Below are 22,188 nucleotides of genomic sequence, written 5' to 3'. Positions count from 1 at the left end.
ACATTTTGTTTATAATAAAGCCTTGGCAAACCAGGCTGGCTGCTCCTGCCACAGAGGGAAAGAGACTGTCTTGAAGTAGGTGGGGTGCCTATCTCCCCAAAACGGCAAGCTCAGAGCTGGAGCCATCACCCCGAGCCAAAAATTATCTGCTTCATCCTTACATGTCCCCCCCTCTGCCTTGGCATGGGCACTTTTCCCTCTTATCAATGAGGTGCCAGCATTTCATTTGCACAGCTGAGTGCTCTTGAACTGACTCTGTGCATCCATCAAGGTCATGAAGCCATTCAATCCCTTGCTGAAGTAGCCTCTGGTCAGGAATACAGGTCTGCAATGCTGCTGGTGCAGCTTACAACACCAGAGGGATAACTTTCCTGCAGTACTACAAAACAGCTTCCCTGGAAGAGGTAATGGTTTGCCAGTATTGCAGAATGGTAATTTTAAACCCATAAAGAGCTCTTATTGTAGTCCAAAGCAGACTTGAAAACCGGCCGCGCCCTCTTTATCCTGGCTCAAATGAAGTGCCAGCGCCGTCAAAGAAAAAGGTGTTTGCAGCAAGTGCCGTGTCCCGGGCGGGCTGGCACAGGTAGTGACAGCCGGCAGGGCTTGAGCACCAAGCCGGCGATTCCAGGAGAGGGTTTGCCTGCTGGCAGGCACGAAAAACAGGGCTTCTGCAGCTGCTCGTGGGGTGGCTCACGGGTGGCATCCCCCACCACAGGCCGCTTTCTGCAGCCGTGCTGAGCCGGGCCCCCACCGCCAGTCCCGGCCCTTTCCCTGTCACCACCGCGCCCGCGGGGAATGCCGAGGGCAGCCCAGGGCCCGATGTCACCGCCCAGCCTGCGGCGTGACTCATGCGGGAACAGAGGGCTCTTCATGGGCCGTGGAAAACACGAGCCCGTGGGAGGGCCTTGCTCCAGGAGGGAATGAGGCAAAGGTGCGGGAATAAGCAGGGAGCTCGAGGAGGGGGCCGCACCTCAGCCCCCAGCACTGACGGGTGGAAGGAGGTCACCTCTTATTTCCGGTTTCTTCCCTTCGGTTGGTTTGAACAGTTCTGCCCTTGCTTCTATAAAAGTTCAGGGCGGGGATAGATGGATTTATTTGAGAGGAATTCCCGCACCTTGAGCTGCCTACATCCGTCAGGAGCAGGGAAGATGGAGCAGAGGAGGGCGGTGCGTGTCCGGAACGGTGCGTGGGCAGGGAGCTGGGGCCCGGCAGCCGCGCCTGAGGCGCGTCCCTCAGGGAGGTGCCTCTCTGGGCCTGCCTCGCTGCACCGGGGCCGCGTTCTTAGCAAGGCCAGGAGAAGCAAATGAATGAGAACAGGGATAACCAAACCTGCTGACACAGGCAAGGGAGGGGATTCACAGTGTCTGCCAAAGGTTTGTGATGGAGGGGAAAGGGAGTCAGCTGCAGAGCTGGTGCTGCTGCCTCTCAGGGAACGGGACACCGCTTCTCTGTTTGTAAAGTCAAATTCCTAAAAGTGACAGCACTTGTGGTCATGGTGACATGGACAGTGGTTTCTGAGCACTTCCAAAAGTCTTTTGAGATTGCCTAAAGTAAAGGATCAAGTACTGATGATGATAGAACGTGTTATATCTAATAATATGAGTCCTTTAACCGGCCATTTCCCCTTTCTTCCATCATTCCGATATAACTCGGTGCAGGAAGACACTCACAAAAGAAATATTGTTTCTGTGAACAACCCCATGCCATTTTTGCAGATTTTCATTGAAGGTTCAGAACCAGAAAATTTAAATAATCCCACAAATTTACATAGTCTGAACTGGCCACTGCATCTGATTCTTCTAAATTGTTCTTTTATGTCTGCAAGGAACCAAGTGAAAGCTTCAGATTTAAATACCATTGAACTGTACGACTTAGGAAATTCAGATTCTGCTGTACATCAGCTTCTGAGCCTGAAATTAAGATTTGTTATTGTGACTGCACATGCTGGGAATATTCAGGATGAATGCATATTCACGATGAATAGCAAACATGCAAATTCAGTTCTTAATTATGAGCCACATGGAATTAAAAATAGACAAGTCAGTTCCATTAATGGAGAGGCAAGCAGAAGCACTGTGATTTCCTGTAGATGCGAGGTCACAGTTGAATGTGGATATGGTTGTCAGGATTTTGTAAAGATCCTCACAAACTGCAAGGTTTCAAGGATTTTCTCGTGACCAGAGATTTGCACCATGTTTACTATTTGCTATTCACTACTATCACTTTTCACTAATAGAGTCAGGAAAACAATGTCAGGTGATTGGTACAATTGATCAACATATCTAATGAATAGCCAGGACTGAATAGTGGGGCGAAGGGACAGTGAATGCTTTCAAGTGGGAAAGTGATGGCCCGTGATTTTTCTGGGAAACAAATACATTTTGGAAAAGATCAGCATTATTTTTTGAACTAACTAAGATAGGGTCATGTGCTAAATTTGCAATTAATATTATTTTAAAGAATAGATCAAACAGCTCAAGCAGATTTCCTCTAACTGACAAGTTCCATTAAACAAGAAAGCTCATTCTTAGTAGGAGATTTTAATATAACACTGAGAACAGAGAACAAAACAATGAATGGAAACATATCAGCAGTCAATTTCCTGAGTATTCAAGCCTGCATTATACTTTGTTCTTTGCTACAGCCATGGCTCTGTAATTATCAAGCGTATTCATGGGACTTTTTCCTATTGACACTCAGCGTGAGTGTGGCTGGAAAGAGATTAAGCTTTTGTGGCAGCCATTTGAATTTGTCTAACTAAAAACAACCTGCAAGGCTGTGGGGAGCTGTATGTCTCAGGGGATTTGTGATGGTCTGCAGAAGCTGCAGGTCACAGGTTCAGACCTGTGTGTTGGATGTGTGCAGGGCCTGTAGCACTGGACCCCTGTGGCTGCAGCCACTGACACAGTCACAAAGCAGTGACTGATGATGGAGCAGATGCTTCAAGGTGTTCCTCTGTTATGTGACTAAGACATGCTTGTTGGACCACGAATGGCATCACTGGGTGAGCCATTGCCTATTGGCTTTTCCTCAGAAAAGGAACTTTGCTCCTGCAGGACTTCATCTGGTCTTTCTTGTAGACAGTATCGCTGCTTCTTGAGTGATACTCCAAAATAACTCTAGGCCAGGTTATACCCTCTCCATGCTACAGTGGAGCCTCATTTTGTTATTAACCGTTGTCTTTGTGGCTCTCTTGCACTCTGTGCCTGGGAATCCACTGCCATGGGAGATTTCTGGGGACCAGCCTCTCAACAGCCTTCTGGGCAGGTTTGCCTCTCTGCAGGTGACATGGAGAGATGTGGTGGTGAGTGAGGAGCAGTGCTTGGAGCCTGCTAGTGATGGCTGTGAGGAAGGAATAGGAGTGGTATGTGGCAAATGGACTGCAGGGAGAGGGTACTGTGAGCTGGTAGCATCTCCACTCTGAGGAAATCCAGAATGTTCATGTTAATTCTTCTGGAGCCTTGATTTCATTTGTAGTAACCTGGAGTTTCCTTCCCCCAGCTGGTCAAAGCTGTGCCCATCCACTATCCAGGCAGGAAATATCTCTCTGAGGGAGCACCATATCTCTTTGCTGTTTGGTGCAAATGTGGACAGCAATTCAGCTCCTCAGCTTGTGGCCTTTCTTCAGTCCTCAGATTTGGGCAGGCACCATGTCTTTTTACACAGTTCCCTGTTTCTGGGTAAACAATCATTTTAGCCAAAGGTGGAAAACCAGAATCCTGATTACTGAGGCTCCTTTGCAGTCCCATAGAGCAGGAGCAGCAGTGCTGGTGTTGTGGCTCAGCTCCAAATCAGGTAATTGCTCTGCATTCTGCCCTACTTACACACCCCCCATAGTTTCAATTAGAACAACTGTTTCCATTTTTCTTTCCTGCTCTGTCAAGTATTAATACAGTTGCTGTTAAGCTGCTCGTGTGATCCCTCACCTAGGTGTTGTGTTTCCATGGTAAAGACAGACATCCTCATGTGCATACCTGGACTGAATCCCCATTGGAACAGACTGATGTAATTCCATAACAGAGCTGTGTTGATTTGCACCACATGAACACACAGCCTTCCTATGCAGACAGCCACATCCCTCTCTCTAATTTAAGCCTCTATATGAATGCCTGTGATCTATTTATTTTTCTACTCGCTCTTCAGCTTTGCAAATAATACGAGGTTTGGGTAGTCATTCACACTTCTGGTCACGGTGGTGGTCTCTAGAGAATACAACATGCCTCTTTTTAATGTGCTTCCCCCCAGCTGTTCAAGAGTGGGTCTATAGGAATATCTGAGCTCTTTCACTCTGGGCTGTAGTGTGGTAGATAGAGCTCACGATGTGTGATATGCTGGAAAATGTGTTCTTTGGAAACAAATCTCTCTAAATTTATCAGGAGAATTAAGAACGTGGAAGGATGCCTGAAAGCTACACAACAACAGGAGATTACACGCTTGCAGCTTAAGCCACCTGGCATATTGAGCATTCATGTTCACAGCTGAGGGCTCCAGCACTTATTATGCTGTTTATGTGATCAGGAGAGCCTTTCTTTCATCTGATAAAGAACTAGGCTTGAAATGGCACATGTTTGGGCTGGTGGGCTCTGTGTCACACACTGGCGTGAGGTTTGCTGTCTGATTTTCTAGTCTGTCACGTGGCCCATCAGATGGTTATCAGCATCACATGCATGTGCTGAATGGATTGATGTTTGTGTGCATGAAGGCTTGAGCAGATCATGGCTTGGGTTTCTCTGCTGCTTAATGCTGTGGTCATGGAGGCTTTTCTAGTGACTTTGCAGGGAATACAACTAAGCTGTTATATTTTATGAAAAGTAAGCAGGCATTTCCTTTCCCAGCACTCCTTTCAGACAGTTTTCTGAAATGCACAGAATGCATTCATGGCTCAGTTCTCAGCAGACAAAGAAGCTGGTAGCAGATCCTTTGCAAACATTGAGTTGATTCACATAGGAGGCAGTTGAGTTGCCTACCTGTATGAAGCAAACGACACAGAGTCCCCAGACAGTGCAAAGGGGAGTCACTTTATTGCAAGAACCAGCCTTTTTAAGCAGTGAGCCAGTTATCAGCTTACACAGTTTTAAGGCACAACAAGCCCAAGCACCACACACCACGCACCACGATGTGGACACGCGGCAGTCATGCAGCACGGCTCTCATGGCTCTCACGGCTCTCACATCTCTCTACCCCTATTCCAGCTGAGTCACTCTCCCACAGTTCCCTTCTGCTTAGCCTAAGTAGCAGGCCTGAGTCATGATTTTACAAGGGTAACAAGATCCTTATTTTATAAGGCTTTTCCTATATGCAACACCTACCCATATGTGTCTGGCACCGTATAAGATATGTGATATACTGCAGTGCCTCTGTGTGTCCCACATGAGCTCCATCTGTCCGTAAAAGAGGATGTCAATCTCCTGTAGGCCCTTACTTTTACCTGCCTTAGAGGGGTCACAAACTTTTCAAATAGCTCTAGATGCCTCTGTTCAGATAACTAGAGCCCACCCACCGGTGAAGTGCTCCAGCTAAAAAAATACTGATAAAATTTGTCTTTAAAATGAACAGTTAGAAAATTAAAAGATGTAAAAATTTCATTCTAAATTTAAGCTAAGACTGTACCTCAGTACTGGTGGGACTTGGACTGGCACCTTCACAGTCTTGTTTGGAGAAACCTGGAAATGGAATGAATGGGTACCTGAGAGGTGTCTGTTAGCTCATCTCTCATAGGCTGCAGCATGCTGAAGGCAGCACTGAGGCAGGGCTTTATCAAAGTGCTGCATTTACATTGTGGTAGCTCCTGTTCTTGAAGCTGCTCTCAGGGTGGTACAGGCTGCAGTCATCCCAAGCCCTTTTTCACTATATCTCTAGAGTTAAAATGGCCAAACATCTGGTCCAGCAGGACATGGTTTGTAAAAGCAGCACAAAAAGTTGCTCTATACTTCTCAGTACATAGAAAGTACAGAACAGTATAGCACAAGGTGCAGAGATCATTTTATCTCAACTCCAAATTCTCATGATTTCAGGAAAACCATCCTGATTTTATCTGTTCTCTCACATTGCTGGAATTTTTCTTAAAATTTTGGTTTTATCATGTGGGGAATTATTTTTGTGTCTTCAGCTTCCCAAGGCTTCTAAATTTCTAAAATGACAGTGGCACTGTAAGTCTAAAATGACAGTCAGCATGCCCTGGAGCTGACCACCAGTCATTCTTCCTTGTGCAGTAGCTGTTTGCAGAGTCAGGGCAATTCTTTATATACAGGTTTTTTCACCCCCTTCATGCAAAACAAAAGGGTTTGGTTGTTTTCCCAAAGCAAACAGTCTGTGTCAGCTGTCTTGCACTAACAGAAAAAACAACCAACCAAAACAGCATGAGCTTTTATATCCACGTCCATGAGTGGCAGGTCACAGGTTCCCTGCAGAAGTGACAGGGAAGGTAAACAGCTGAGAGCCGTGTTTGCCATGCCATTCCAGTGCACAGCAGAGCCTTCCCCAGCCCTTCTCCCCCTTATGCAGCAAATCACGCTCTGCTGTGTAAATAGCAGTTAATAAAAAGAAGCCAAATTATCATTCTTTACTAGATTTTAATTACAGCCTGCCCAGGACGTTTCCCTTGCCCGAAAGGCCTGCAGGAGTTTAGGCACTGTGAGGTAAATCGGGGAAGGTTTTAACTATTAGGCTCAATATAAAAACAAATCAAATGGGAAGGAATACACCTTTCGTATCACACTCTTCCAGAAAGGGAAAGTTCTAAAAAGACAAAAGCCCAAAACACCGGAAGGTTTTATTTGTGCTGGTCTGTATTAAGCCAGTTATTATCCTATCAATTGTTTGTGTAACCACTGTTTATACAAAGTGAAAGATGGCACATAGGAACACGTCCCAGCAGTCTGGGTTTTCTGATGAGGCCCTGCAGGGCTAGAGCAGGAGCAGGGAGCTGACTGCTGTCCAGGTGTCCCCTTGGCGCCTCACAATGGGGTTGGAAGGGATTGGCCACCTGAAAATTAGAAGAGCTTTAGGGATGTGCTGCATTTAAATGGCTGCCTCTGTGGGATAAGGTTGGCATTGCCATTTCGCCCTAGCTATGCCAGAGGAGGGCTTTGGCATAGCTCATGCCTGGAGGCAGGTGGCCAGGAACAGGGGTCTTCAGGCTGCAGTTTTGGTTAGGGCAGTTCACTAAGAGCAGCTCATCGATCCTTGACACCGTGTGATGTTTGCAAAGGGTGTAATGCAGAATCCCGCCCAGCTTTTGCACAGGCTATCGAGTAGAGTGAGCAGATGGAAATCAGGTTTATACTTCCCTCACCTTCTTGAAATGACTCCTCAGAGAATTATTTACCAGGTAGTGTGCGCCTGGGTAATGTACTCTGTACCATAACGAATCACAGTATTGCTGACAGAGACCTGGCCTCAGCTGGGCACAGAGGGGAAAGGGACAGGTTTGAAATCAGTTTGCTGTCTAACCAATTGCCAAGGTGGAGGTTTTAACAGAATGCATGATACTGTCCCTTCTTAACTCAAATCCTGCCGGCCATATTTCACACCATCTGGAGTTTGTGCAGAGCCCCCTTTGGGAAGACAGCCAATAAAGAATTACAATTATCTAATCTTGCCATGATAAAAGTGTGAATAACCATTTCAGAGGCAGACTGGAAAACTACTGCAACCTGTCAGTGCTCCTTAGATGGTGGCCAAGAGGGCACCCGATGACACGCTGGGAAGCGTGGCTCAGGAGATAAACAGGAGTTGGCTCACACCAGACACCGAGCTGAAAACAGTCGGATTTTCACCAGCTGAAACAAAGGACAGAAGGAGAATGTAACTGCTGGGCTTGGGAGAGATGACACCCCCATCCACGCTGATTCCCATGGACATTAAGGCACTTGGCACTTTTTGGGAGGGCTGGGGCTATGTTTTGCAGCAGTTGCTCCAGAGCCACTATCTTTTAAGCTTTTGCAGAAGTCTCTGCTGGAAATCTTTGGTTTCACGCTTTTAATTGGTTCTCAGATGGAATGAGAGATGGTTTGGTCTTTGTTTTCCAGTGTTGTGGAGCTCCTATTGACATTTTTTTCATCCCACCCTGAAAAAGAATTTTCACATAGCTTTCCCCACATTGTTTGCAATCAATGATTTCCCTGTAATGGATACTAAAAATTTTTAGTGGCAGCTTTTGGGACACACTGGTGCTTGGGAGACAAGAAATGTGCTTTAGTGATGTTCCTGGCTTGACATAAACTTGCTTCTTAGCAGCACCTCAAAAGAATCCTGGGATTCACCAATTTGAGTATGCTCTTTGTCACCACTTAATTCTCCTTGCACCACACTTTATCTTTGCTTAGTCTGGTGCATTATTGATGCTTCCAATTTCCATCCATTCTCTTCTTTCAGTCTGGCTGCTACAGGGAGTGAGGACAACTGCAGAAACCTCTGTCTAACTGTCTGAATAAAACCTGTGATTCACACTGCATACAGCAGAATTATGCTTCTTTTTTCAAGGTATGTTCCCAAAGTAGACACAATTTGTGAAACAAAACTCCCCTCTGCAAACAGGTGCCTTTATGCTGTTCCACAGCACCAAAGAATGATGTTCGTGGCCTTTTTGCACACATTCACCAGTAAAAGAGCGGGAGTAACTTGCCCAAAAGTCCCATCAGCAAATCTGCCCAAGCCTGGCTTCATCTTTATGTAAGTTTTTAATTTTCTTTAAAATTCTCCAGCATAGCAGGTGTTGCTGCTGGGTAAGTGTTGTGAAAGGGTCCCACAGCAGGGCTTGCTGTTCCTCTCTGTTTAGGTGAAAGTGTTTCCTATTGTTACTGGCACTGAGGTGTGTGGACTCTTCCAAGGCAGGCTGCTTAGAACATGAGAAGTGATGGAATCATGCAAGACCCTTGTGGAATCATGCAAGAGCCTTGTTGTCACTCCCTAAGTGGACAGAAGGGATTGTTGGTGGGGGCAAATCCCTCAGCATCAGCCTGCCTAACCAACGGCCTGGTTTCTGCTTTATGCTGGGAATTGGTGTTTTGGCTGCCCAGAAACTACTTTGGGGTAAGGTACAAGGATCTTGATAGGATTCAATCATTGACTTGAGCAATTTCAGCACTATTTTGCACCTCTCTCATTTTTATTTCTAGCCCCTTGGCCTTTTGGAGCCATCTTTTAGGCAGCAAGTTTATCAGGGGTGTGACTTTTAGAAAACTCATGCTTGTTTCAAACCAGAATTAGCTTCACTTTCGCTAGCTCAGGTCAGTGGAGTTGCATCCCTAAATCACAGAGAATTAAGACAGAGATAGCCCCTGTAGCACGTTCTTTCTGCACTACCTTTCACAAGGACAAGCGTTATTAAAGAAGTCAGGTGAAGGTTTTGGAGCGGTTATCACCAAGTCATATACTGATGGGCTGATTGTTTAAATTCATTGTAAAATGTGGACTTCAGAGCAAACAGCCCCAGCATCACTCTCTGGGTCTTTCAAAGAATGCCACTGCTTGACAACCAAAAGCCCAGTGACAAACTCTTCAGTTCCTGTCTTGAGAGTTTCCAGAACAACCACCATCATTTAAATCACCATCTTAGGTTGCTCAGTGCTTCAGAAAAGGGCAGTTTGCTTTCATTGCCCAGGGAAAGAAGATGAGCCCTGATGTGCCATTCCAAACCATGTGCCTTTATGGACCCAGCTGTAGGCAAGGGCTGGGGTGAAGCATGTCGTGGGAAGGCAGATAACACAAACATGAAAGCAGCACAAAACATGAGAGCCTATAAATAGCAGGAAATAAAGAACAATACTGTGATAAAATCCATAAGACAATAAAGACCAATGTGGGAGAGACCATTTCCCCCCCACCCTTCTCCAGAGTTTCTCCTATTTCCCAAAGCTGCAGAGATCATCTGACTGCTGTGTGGTACACGCCAGTCAGCTAAGCACCAACTCCAGTGCTTGGAGCCTTACACAAAGTATTTCAAAACCCTGTTCCTTTTTCTTTCTTGATGTCCTGCCATGACTATTGTGGTATTTAAAGCCATTCCCAACTCACCAGCTCATCAGAGCAAGGAGAAAAGAGGGAAAAGGAAGGGGGGGAAAAGCCCTATGGAGATTTATAGTCATTAACAGCCTTTATAGGGTTTCAGACATTTTTGTGGTAATTCTTTGGAAAGGACACATCCATGATGAGCTGGGGTTTATTTTGCCACTGGCATAAGAAATTAGACTGATTCCAAGAAAATATTTTCTGTTTACCAAGAAGAGGGCAAATGTAACTAGAAAATGGCAATGGATATGCACTAGGAGCCTTGTTTAAATTTTGGTCATTCCCAGATCCTGAGCTGGCCCCTTTGATTTGTTTCCTGCACAAAGTAAGTCTCTGGAAGCTCCTTTGCAGAGTGAATCTATGGCTGTGCAGTGGGCACTGCAAAGCTCCCTCCCTTCACTGGCAGCAGCAACTGAAGATGGTTAATTACCCTGGGAGATAGCTATCACTCATAAACCTGATTCTCACAGGAACATGTCCTCTCAGGAGGCAACCACTGTGTGGGCCCAAAATGTCATGAGGACAGCTCACAAGCACACATATTCTTGGTTTGGGGTGTAAACTTCTCTGGGGAACAGATTTTCCTGGGTATTTCTGCATGGCCCTGTCCCGTGGTGCCCTAATTTCTGAACCAAATCTTCCAATGGGGCAACACTAACTTGTGTGAATGGCGTTAGGCTGATTTACAGCAGGGGAGGATTGAGGCCTTATTGTAGGGAACAAGAGGATTATATTGGCCTCAGAGTTCATGTCAGAGCTGGGACTGGAACTCAGGAATTACTAAGCAGTTTTCTCAATTGCTTCTGTTAGCTTTAAAGAGGGAGTTGTGTTGAGGAAAACCTCCAAGAATATCCGATTTAATGGCAAATCCACTCTCTTTTTTTCCACGACTGGTTCTAAGATGCCTGCCTGCTAATGAACGTGGCTTTTTGTGTTCACACAATGGAGTTGCTCCCTCGTGGCCCATCCAATCCTCTTACAGGATCCCACCAGGGAGATGCAAGGACAAGTTTGGAGGTGACGCAGAGAGGGGTTCATTATGCAAAAGGTGACTGGTTTGATTCAGAGGGTTCAGAGGTGACAGCAAGGTCTGAGGAGCTCTAACTAAAAAGTTGACTGGCTACCACTAGTGCTACATCACACTCCATTGTGTGGCATGACAAACTAATGGGGGATTTATATCCCTCCGCAGCTGGGGGCTGGATTTCTGCCTATATGGAAGCGTGTCCCACATTATGCTCTACAGCTTTAGGTCCCTTCATGCTCTGTTGTGCAGTTTTAAACTCTGTTTTATGGAGGCAGAAAGCCTCAGATGATCTCCCCTCAACCCTGTGGGCTGTTCTGTTCACAATTTCCTCCTGTAGGGAAGTGGGTCAAATATTCATGTTCCACCTTTTTTTTTTTTTTTTTTTGGTCAGATATGAACATTTTGTGCAGGGAGATTAAGCAATTCAGCCAATTCATATCTTCTGACTCCTACTCAGTGCTCTAACCCATGTCCACCATCTTTCCTGGACTTCTGCAGTGTTTATAAGACATTTGACTTCATTTGGTTTATGAAATTTTGCTTATTCTGCCTTTCTTGATCATTAGCCCACAAGGCAGCTTGCATGCTTTTCTGTATCCAACATTTCTTTCTGCCTTTTTTTCTCCCATTTCCAGAAGGACTTGTTCCTTAGAACAGATGAACCACATACTGAGAAAATGAACAGGCCAGATTGTCTAGTGCTCCGCACCCACCGCTGAAGACAGATTTTCCGGAGAACTCAGTTTCCAAGGAGGCATCTAAATAAGTGACAGATACTCAGAAGTGGAAATGTGCCCACTTCTTTTGGTGCTCAACTAGTGCTAGAGCTGCTCTGAAAAAACTTGCTCTGATATGGCTGTTCTCTTTCACTTATGCCACAAGACTTCCACATCTCCTCTTTTGTACTCTATTTATGGCTCTCTGCCATGCTCACCCTTGTGCCATACTCCATCCCACAGGTCTCAGCTGACCCTCTTCTTGTTGCCATGTCTCTCTGCACCATTAAAAGGTCAGCATGTATATCATGTATATACATTCACATTTCTGTCAAGGGCCATCATGGCTATTGCCCCCAAATACAGAACATAAGTGCAACATAAATTAATTGTTAAGGCTAATGCTGATTGAAGTTTGGTAATTCAGCCTGCAGGATACACCATATGTTTGAAGAGTATTGTCCAAGTTTAAAATCTAAACTCCCAAGGGCAGGGACCACTCCTTCCTCTATGTTTACATAGCATCAATGAGAAAAACAGTGCTTGGGTCTGATATACATTAACCTCAGCCAATGCATTGTTAAGTTTAATAATGACATTAAAGCACAATGGATAAAATATATAGACAAAGACTTTTCTTGGCAGAGATTTTTGTCATGTTTTTGATGCCAGGTTCCTACCCAAGTAAATAGTCCCTGGTCATATGAATCATTGGCATTTTCTTGAAAAATTCACCCCTTATATTGCACCATCCTGGTTTTCCCTTGTGCAGCAATTGACACTAAGCCATGGATCACTATTTAGGGTAACTAAGCCAGAGCCCACCTAAATGAAAAGTCTGGAACAGGAAGGCACCTAAATGATGTGCCAGACAGTGAACCTAGGGAATCACAGAGCCAGGGTGTAAATGGGCAAAGGAAAATAAAGGTTTTGACTACAAAAATTTAATGTCATTTCTTATTATTTATCTCATTACTTTGTAGTTCCCAGAAACCACATTCAAAGGTTACTGTACACAGGCCCTCCAGCGGGAGCATAAGAGAGCTCTAGGAATAAATCCAAACTCCATCTGAACTGACAGGCTGTTTTTCAGTGCTAGTTATGCAACATGTTAGTACCTCTAGGTATAGGACCAGTGGGATTTAAACTTGTACAGCAGATGGTCCGTGCATCATTGCTGGAATGCGCCTGCTGACCCTAGGGCAGAGCCTGAATGGACTTCAAAAGAGAGACTGAGCATGCTTCAAAGTGTTATTGTTTAAATGTTCCACTAAATGGGGACTCCGGAACAAAATATCTAGCTGAGGTCAGTCTGAAAAATGTCAACACGCATAATGAGAAAACAGTATGTTGTGTGAGAAAGAATATTTCATAGGGGTATTCTGGCTATTTTGAGTTGAAAAAAACCACCTTTTTTCATGTGTGTCAGCAGATCGTCATAATCCAAGTGTCTTTCTGCATGAGCTTCATTTGCTTTTGTTGGAAAGAACAAGGTCTGTATGTGAAAGTCATAAATACCTTTGGAAAGTGTATTTTGTCCACAGACAGGTACACTGGGAGAGCTATCAACCAAAGTTATGGCAAAGGTGTGTTCCAATACAGCATTGACATAGCCCTGATAGCCATCCTCCCACTCATTTCAGAGGAAAACTTGTAAGGACCTTGTGTTTGGTTTGAGAGTGTGATCCTGGGATTTCTGATCATTACTGTGCTCTGTTTTGTTCCTCCCAAAGCCCATAATGCCTGCTCATAGCATGTTCTTTCACCAGGGTAATCCACAAGTTTTGGCTTCTCTTAATGCCATTTAGGAAGGATTTCAGTAGGAAAGGGATTGGGTTCATGTTTAAATCAGTAGGTTTAATATCATGAAGGAAGATTTCCTAGGCAAGTCAACCTTAATGAGATCAAGACTTCAGTAGAAAATTCAAGATTCATCCTTTGATTTGCTGGTCCCTGAGCTGCATCTTGGGCATTGCAAATATCAACGGTCTGGTAGCTTTTGGTCTACAAAAGCTTTCCATGCTGGCCACTGGCGGTTCAACATGGGTGGTTAAAACATTATTTCCTTTGCTGGAAGCAAGGAGCAGCAAACCTGAACTTTCATAGCATCTTGTCCTGCTGGGGCATGCCTCTATCTTGATGGAGACACATTGCAATAACACAGATTAAAAGCTAACCCTCCCTGCAGACGTAATAAAGATCCAATGCCAGGAAGAGCAAACAAGACTCATGTTAAATAAAGGGGAGGCTTGTTTCTTTCACATATCAATATTCAGTAAGATCAGCCAACTTGGCATGCTGGGGTGAAAACAAAGCCACCAGCCAAGGTAAAAAAATGAAGGGCTCTGAAGTGAGGTGTTGTTAAACCAAGAAGGTAACTTGGGCTTGTTTGTAGATTCTCTGTGTCTATGTAACATGTTGTAACTGACACAAAACTTGAATAGCAATCAATGTAAGTGGGTCAAAAATAGCATCCACACCCTCCTGGTTGTTGCACCCAGTATCACTACTCAGCTGTTAGCTGTGGCCCAGATTAAGCAAAAACCCTGTAACCTTACCTAACTGAGTGTGAATTCAGCAAAGCTTTCAGGCTTTGGCTTATCTTCAGTGTATGCTTAACTTCAGTAAGTATAGAAACTCTTTGTTAAATAAGGCTTTTAAACCTGCAGAGAGCTGATAAAAAAATCATAGTTTCACCTGTTTTATCCTGTTTGCCAAGTGCTACAAATAGCTGATACTCGATGTGTAGATTGTTGCAGCTATTCAGTGGCCAAAACTCAGAAGTGTGTCAGTAAGTTAAAGGTGATCTCTTATCTCAGTGTTCCCAAAGCAGAGAAGTTACAACACATTTCTGATTAACATAATTTGTTTTAGGAATTCTGGCTCCCTGGAAATATTGTCACTCCAAAACAAATGCACTCTGCAAATTCTCTGAACTTCAGCTTGTTAAACTGCTCATGAAGAACAAAAAGTACGAGTCAAGACATAGTGAGTTTGTGACAAAACTTTGCACAACAGGGAAATAAACTCCAGTAAACCAAAGGAAAAGATATTCCCTCTATTACTTTGTTTGCATTTTTACTCGAGTATAATAGGACTATAACCATTTTCTGTCAACAGCTTACAAAGAAACTTGTTCTGAAAGTGATCCATAGTGAGAACTTGAATCTAAATTGGGTACATCTAAATTAGACTGAATACAGAACACTCCTAAAGGTAGCTTTTGGCTAGAGCTAGCCAAGGAACACAGAAAAGAGTTCACAAATATTGAAAGAAAAAACACCCCCAAACCTCAGAGACTCCTCCCTCCATATGCTCATTGTACAGGAGTATTTTGGGGATAGAATGTTTATTTGGGTTTGCACTTTGCAAAGGCTAGTGGTCCCCAGTTCTTGGCCAGAACGTGCTATTTGGTATTCTCCTCTTAGAGTGCAAAATATGGCCAGGTGTTTTGCTGAACAAGGAAGGACTTATAAATGCACTGGGCAAGGCCTACAACACTGCAGCTCTGGCTTCAGTAGGTGGCAGGGAGTCTTTAAATTCTCTTGCTCATTTGCATTAAGCAAACAAACAAAATTACCAAACTGTGAAGCCCACAAACTATGTATGTAGCCAGGCTACGTAATCACAAGTTCCCCTTATGGTTACTTTTATCTTCCCTTTCACTCACTTGCCTATATTGCTGCTGGTCTTTATTCAGCCCCACATTCTGCAAACATTTATGCACGATTTACTTCATGATTTTAAGCAGTTGCAGAGTGTTCAATAGGTGTTAAATAGAGAATGAGCTAGAACACAATAGAACTGCATATCTGCACAGATCAGACTAAACCCAGTGAAGTTACAGCTGTGCAGAAAGTTCAGACATGGGGAAGAGTTTGCAGGGTCTTAGCTTGTAGGATCTACCAGAGCTGGCAGTTGTGTTTGTGCAGCACCTGGCACAAAGGGACTCCAAATCTGACCAGGATCCCTAGATCCCAATACTGCAAGTAATGAACTGTTCCAGGGACTATAATTAGGCACCAAAGAACAAGTACTCAGAGTTCACAAAGACTCTAGCACTGGTATTGCCAATACATCTGACATTCACATCTGTAGATTGTTCATTCAAACACTGCCTGATTTGGAATACTAAAACATTGCTACCACCCATCAGCTGCTACCCAACCTCTTTAAAATAAACTTTCTTAATGGGCATGTGCCTGGATCACCAAAGAGACTATCAAACTTGGCACTGCAGAGGGAAAGCCAAGCCCGGTGCTAGTGATGGCTCTGCATTCTTACTCTCAGGCATGCTGTCATCAGGTCAAGGTTGTGGCACAGTGACATGGGGCATGAGCTCCCTGCCTGCACACTGCCTGTCCAGCATTTAAATCATCATTATTCCAGGCATTTGTTGCACACCATGGTGCAGGGGTACACATAATATCAACTAAAGGAAGAGTGGATGACTGTGAGCACTTTGTCATGGCTTCAGTGGATATTAGCAGTGAGAACAGTGTGCCAGGCTGAGGGGCCCAGCCAGCAGCTGGCAAAGCATGTTTGATGGAGCTTTGTGAGCACAGACTATGCAAATGTATTCAAAGGATGTTCTTGAGGCAAATTGGTTGGAGCTAAATTTGCCCAGATGCTCTTGAATCTGCTTATTAGAGTCCTTAGCTTGAAAATTAGCTGGAACTGATGAGTCAAACCAGAGCTGACTTTAGGGTCCTTGCATATTAAGGAAACCACAACTGGATGAAATGTGTGCATGTCTGTGTAGCATGGAAATTCAGCTCTCAATGCCTGATCCCACAATTCCCAAGATGGGGGCTTCACAATGCTTAATATGTGGAGAGCTCCTGGAGAGGCCTGGGCAACTATTTTGCCTGGAGTTTTTAGGTTAAGAGAAAATGAAAAAATAGTTCTCTTCCATCATGGCTTTTGATTTTTGTACTTGCATCTCATTTTGCCTGCAGAGGCACTCCCTGGCAGTGAACTCATGCCTTCCCACTCCTACATGTTCCATTACCAAAGGTGAATAATCAAGACAAATATGAAGAATGAGAGAAGTATGTACTCGTTTATTCAGATAATGAATGTGAAAGATGAAATCATCTTAATCCTGAACTAAAAACAACTACTTCAAGATCCTGTTTTGGTAGCAAAAGATACTGGAAGAAGGTGGGATTGTGTTGGGACAATAACTGTGGTAATTTTGTTTCCTTGGACTCCTTTCTCATATAAGAAGACTTTTAAGGGAAACTATTGGAACTTTTCTTTCACCTGAGTATTGACTTTAAAAACGAAAACTGTGTCTTGAGCAGTGGTTTAAGCCAGTTTTTCCAAGATAACCAGTAGAAAGTAACTGCTTGCCCATGAGGCATTTTCACAGATTTGACCATACCTTGTCCCCATTTGTGCCACCATTGGCAGAGCTCCAGGGCAGCAGCTCTGCCATCCCCCTGCCCCTGTCACCCTGTGTCAGACACTAGCTGGAATCAGCCTTGCTCTTGTGGCAGCTACACTGTGTCTGACCCCTGCCTGGGTGTACAAAGGTGGGAAAAGGGTGGGCCATTTCCTGCGCTTAAACAACTGAGCCCTGTTAGCTCAGGGACAATTGAGCCTCTGGTGTTTATACTGTCTTTGTCTGGATAAACTGTATGGACACAGTCGCAATGCAGCCACCAGGAGATTTTCTTGCTGATATTCTTGGTGCCAGCATTCCACCCTTAATGTGTATTTTGGGCATCCCCATCTTGAATCAATACCTTGAGCCTCTTAAAACTTCGTTGTGGTTATGTTTGGATTTATTCTATAATATTTTTCTTTCGCTGAGAAAACCAAAGCTGAACAGAGTTTCATAACATACGGTCTTCTCCATGCTCTGTAGAAGGTAAATGTCACCTCACTGTGATGCATTTAGTCTACTCAAGTATCCTCAAAGAATTTGACACCAAGATGTCCTAAGGGATTAGCCCCCCAATGACATCTTCTGGGATTTGAGCACTCAGCTCAATGTAAAGCTTCAAATATTGCTGAGGCAGATAGAGATATTCAGGAATCTGGACACATTTTGCACACACCAGCTGTGTGTGTAAGGAACTGGGGTTAAATCAAAGAATTTCTCTTCTTCCAGCCTCCAGCTTTTCTATCTGTGTCGCAATGATTGGTCTCCAGCTGTGAGGAAATACAGAAAGTTTCTTATTTAATAAGTTTTGAGTAATTCTAAAGAAGCCAATTCCTCCCTCCCCAAAAGAGCAGAGTCTGCATTCTTTCAGAAATATCTTTGTAAATAACACCAGAAACTGAAAATACCTTTCTGGTCTCATAGGCTGGGATAGGACTTATACTATAGTTGCACTGACATTTAGTCCTTATACACTTATCATTTCTTCCTGAATTCTTCCCTGCCTTCTTGATGGTGTGCTGGATCTGCTAAGAGTGGAGAAGGTCCTGTAGAGGTGAGACCATCTTGTACTTGGGAGATGCCAAGAGTTAGACCTATTTGGATATTTTTCTTGCCTTTGCATTCAGTTTGTACATTGTCCTCGGATATCATGCAATTTTTCATCATGAAAAACATTTGGAAAAAAAACCTTAGGGAAAACTACATATTTAAAATAAAAACAGAAATATGCCCTACCAAACAAACAAAGCCTTGTATTTGTCCATAGAGCTTATGACTAAAAGAAAATGGCATAGAAGGTTCCTGGATTTATGGCTCCTCAAAAATCCCTTTCTTCCTCAATGGCAATTATACTCCTGAGAAAAAGTCAGATGGCAGATCTAGCCCTGGCATCTTTCAGTGGATTTTTCCTAAAATCAAGAGGCGTTTCCAAGCCTGGTGGTTTCAGATGTTATGATTGATGTTTATTCATTTGTCCTCTCTTCCCATGGAACTGGCAATGGCTGTTATTTCTGTATCCAATACCACTGTTATGTCTCTTGCTCTAATCTAGCTACTTATATGGTCTCCACCATCGCAGTGTCTGAGCATATCCCAAGAATTAATTTTAAAAACCTACATAAACCCCTTAGAACAATAATAAACTCTCCCTCCCTCCTTCCAGCCTTATCCTAGGCAAGAGTCTCGAGTTTTTGAGCTTGTATGTGTGTGAGTAATTTACTGAGGCAAAGCTGAATTGGAGAAATGGGTTCTATCTTCAGCTGGGAAAACAGTGTGAAAGGCTGGCACAGGAGGAGCCACAGTGGTGACCTAGGCTGCTACAATGGTTTTCCAGGACTAGATGTGCTTCCCCTAGATTTTCTGGTCCTTGGCCCTGGCTCAGTAGTATTTTCTGTGATTCCTGGAATCTGGCAAGTCATAAAATTTTTGAGGGGCAGAGGGTAGACATGGGTTTTTCTTTTTACAAAGAGAAGTACTAGTTCTGCCTGGAGATGAGCTGCCCTGATCAGCTGCCACTGGAGTTGTTGCTTCTATTTGTTCTGACTGCATTTGGATCCAAATCAGTGTTTCTGCGTGTCTCCTCTCCATCTTTGGGGATTGTTGTCTGTTATTGCTGTAGTCCCCCCAAGACAAAATTCCTCCTGCAAATTCAGTCTATGTCTTAGATAGCTTTCTCTCCAGAGGTTGTGAGTAGTTTTTAATGGCTTGTTGGGAGCCTGCTCTTACCTGTAACCAGTTTCTGTGCATTAAAAAGGCAGTCCAGGGGAAGGAAATGTTTATGAGTCAGTGGGTCCAACAGCCTTGGGGAAGAGGGCAAATCCCACATGCTTGAGATGGTCAAGGTGGTGGTGAAGAATTAAGTGCATTAACTCCTATGTGAATAAGAACAAGCTGAAGCTCTTGCCAAGAGCTCTGAATCCAAGAACAGCAAATGGAAGAATTACCAATGTATAAAAATATAAACAAACACATGCCAACATTAATTGGAGGAACATGTCCTTCTCACTGACCTTGGTCCATGTGACTGTACCTCTGCTGTACGGGACATGAGCCCTTGATTTCTCTGTACCCAATACACATAGCCCTTGTTTCCAGCTGAGGAATTAAACTGCACGTGAGGAAATAATTGAGTGCTGGATGGCATTTTTTCACATGCCTCTTTTTCAACCTGGATACACGAAAAGAAATATCATTATATCTCATATTTGTGCTAGAAATGAAGTGATTTGCGTACTTGCAGGAATGAGATACAGTTGTCTCAGAAGTTTTTGTTGGCAATAGAACAGGCAGCTGTCAACGCTTCAGCCTAGAAGTAGATGCAGCTCATTAGGACAGTTGGATATCATCAGATTAGCTGGGCTTGGAGATAGGGTGAGACAGGAAAACATATGACAAGAACTGGCATCACAAACCTCCCCCTTCAGAAATACTACCTCAAAACCAAGGAATGTTGTGGTTGATCACAGCCAATATCAATACAATATATCCTAGTTTAAGGACAGACTTGCCAAGTATTTCAGCATGGGTTTCAGTGCCCCTGGTACACATAAAAGTTATGGCATTGGTTCTGGATTATTTACTGGGACTCTGGTAATGATGTTCCTGGCATAGCACTCCTTGCAAACACGTACTTTGGAGGAGTTCCCATACTTTTTTTTTATTGTCCTCTAGAGCTGTGGTGGCAAGCTGTGTGAAATCTATCCAGAAAACTGGAAGAAATCAAAACTAAAGGGAAAAAAACAACCAAACCCGATTAATGATGTCAAAGCCCTTTTTGTGTAGACCTAAAACAAGGTCTAAAATCAAAAGGATATGGGTTGACTGTGTAAGAGTCATGGGGGAGGGAGTTTTAAATTTTCTTTCAGTGCCCCTAGAGGATTGCCTGATATATTCTGTACAGTTCTGGGACCAGAAAGATGCTTTCAGACTGAAAACAATTCAAAGATGAATAACAAACAAAAGCAACAGCAAAAAATACCTCAGTGGCAGCAGGGACTAATTTTGAAGAAAGCTTAAACAGACTTGTGTCAGTGACAGGTCAAGGTGACCAAGGCCCTTCACAGTACTCCATGGATATGTAAAAATATGTAAATGGAAGCAGGCAGATGAAGTGTTTGCCAGCATGCATTGCCATTGTTTGTTTTTGTGTTCAAAAGCTTTTTTCTAAGCACACTTCTCTTTTCAGAGCATGAGCTTTAGCTTTACAACCCAAGCAGCAGGGATGTCTTGTGTTTCTTTAGGACTTTTCATCAGATGATCCCCAAATGCTTTAAAAGGGTGAATTAAAGGAGCTTCACATTTAGAAAAAAACAACAAAAAAGGAATAATTTCTTTCTTCCAAAATGCAGTCAGCTCTGGTGTAAAGTAAAAGAGGACCTGGATTCTCCAGTGGGTGAGAACCTTCTCCATTTACATGGCTGCAGAGTCACAAAGGATTTGTTACCCAACCTGAGTTCCTGTCTGGGAGTACTTTGAGCAAAGGAAAGAATGGCTCCCCAGTCATGGGGAGTGTGCTGCAGCAAGCAGCACCAGGAATAGAAGTTATATCAAATTAAAACATAGGGGAGGAATAAATGAGAGAATTGCAATTCCTTGAATGGTATTAGGCTTGATCTTCATAACTGCTGCCTCCATTCTTAATAGCAGTGAGGATGCACAGACATTTGTGTGATTTCTCTGCTGAACAGCACCTCTGCTTACTCAGTACTGATTTGGGGTTGCTAGAGCAACACCAAAACCACTTCCTATAGAGCGTGGATGTGCTCTGCAGGCCTCCCAGACCTACAGGGTTAGCAGAAGTTAGGAAACTTCACAGAGGAAATACACTGCAAAGTACTAAGAGATGTGGAAACCTTAAATAGGGATGTCAATTCGACCACTACTTAGTCGATGCTAAGGGTAAATAGGAGCATGATGGCCTTAGAATCTCTTTCAGGCAGCTTTTAGTCTGTTAATAATCAAGAGAATATTGCTTTATTAAAAAAAAATGATTTTATTTGAACCGCTCCCTTCAAATATTATTTTTGTGCACACTAACATGTGACACCCATGTGACATTGTTTTAAGCCTTATATTTGTATTCAACATTCATTTAGCTTTCATTACTGACAAAATTTCAAAAGCCAAAGGATGTACAAAACCTGCTGGGTGATTTGCAAAATCTTCTGGTGTTGGAAAATTTTTAATGATGAAATACTTTATTAATTGCTTCTATTTTATCTGTTTCCTGGTTATTGCCACAGGAATCTTGAGGGCTTTACAACAAGAAAGATCTGTACTCCCTAAATTATAATTTCTGGGATTATGCTAAAGCACCATGTAAAAACAAGTAATAATTATTATTCATAAAATTCTGTTTCAGACGTATCTAATTGAGAAAAAAATGAGGAATTCACCTCTAGGCTGTTTACGAATAAAATCCCCAACTACTTCTGTAGAATTTGATTTGCTGCTCAACTGGTGTGATCCTGGGAAAGAAAGTTCAAGGTCTGCCTAACCTGATTTTTCTCCAGTGTGCTTTCTACTGAATTGGGAATTGTTTGAAT

The 22,188-nt window shown here is 43.6% G+C and overlaps 1 long non-coding RNA gene across 2 annotated transcripts; it reads left to right on the top strand.

Annotated features, from left to right (window-relative positions):
* The first annotated feature begins 282 nt into the window (after positions 1–282).
* On the top strand, positions 283–16,400 carry LOC119706089. 2 transcript variants are annotated; one of them, XR_005258397.1, is made up of 4 exons: positions 283–404; positions 8,539–8,673; positions 8,780–9,033; positions 11,674–16,400. It is a non-coding gene; the product is annotated as an uncharacterized LOC119706089 (long non-coding RNA). The 2 variants fall into 2 exon arrangements; XR_005258396.1 differs by having other exon boundaries at positions 8,539–9,033.
* The last annotated feature ends 5,788 nt before the right edge of the window (positions 16,401–22,188 follow it).

The sequence above is a fragment of the Motacilla alba genome, chromosome 12 (assembly GCF_015832195.1).
Source record: "Motacilla alba alba isolate MOTALB_02 chromosome 12, Motacilla_alba_V1.0_pri, whole genome shotgun sequence".
Lineage (NCBI taxonomy): Eukaryota > Metazoa > Chordata > Aves > Passeriformes > Motacillidae > Motacilla > Motacilla alba.
This window is presented reverse-complemented; position numbering and strand designations above follow the sequence as displayed.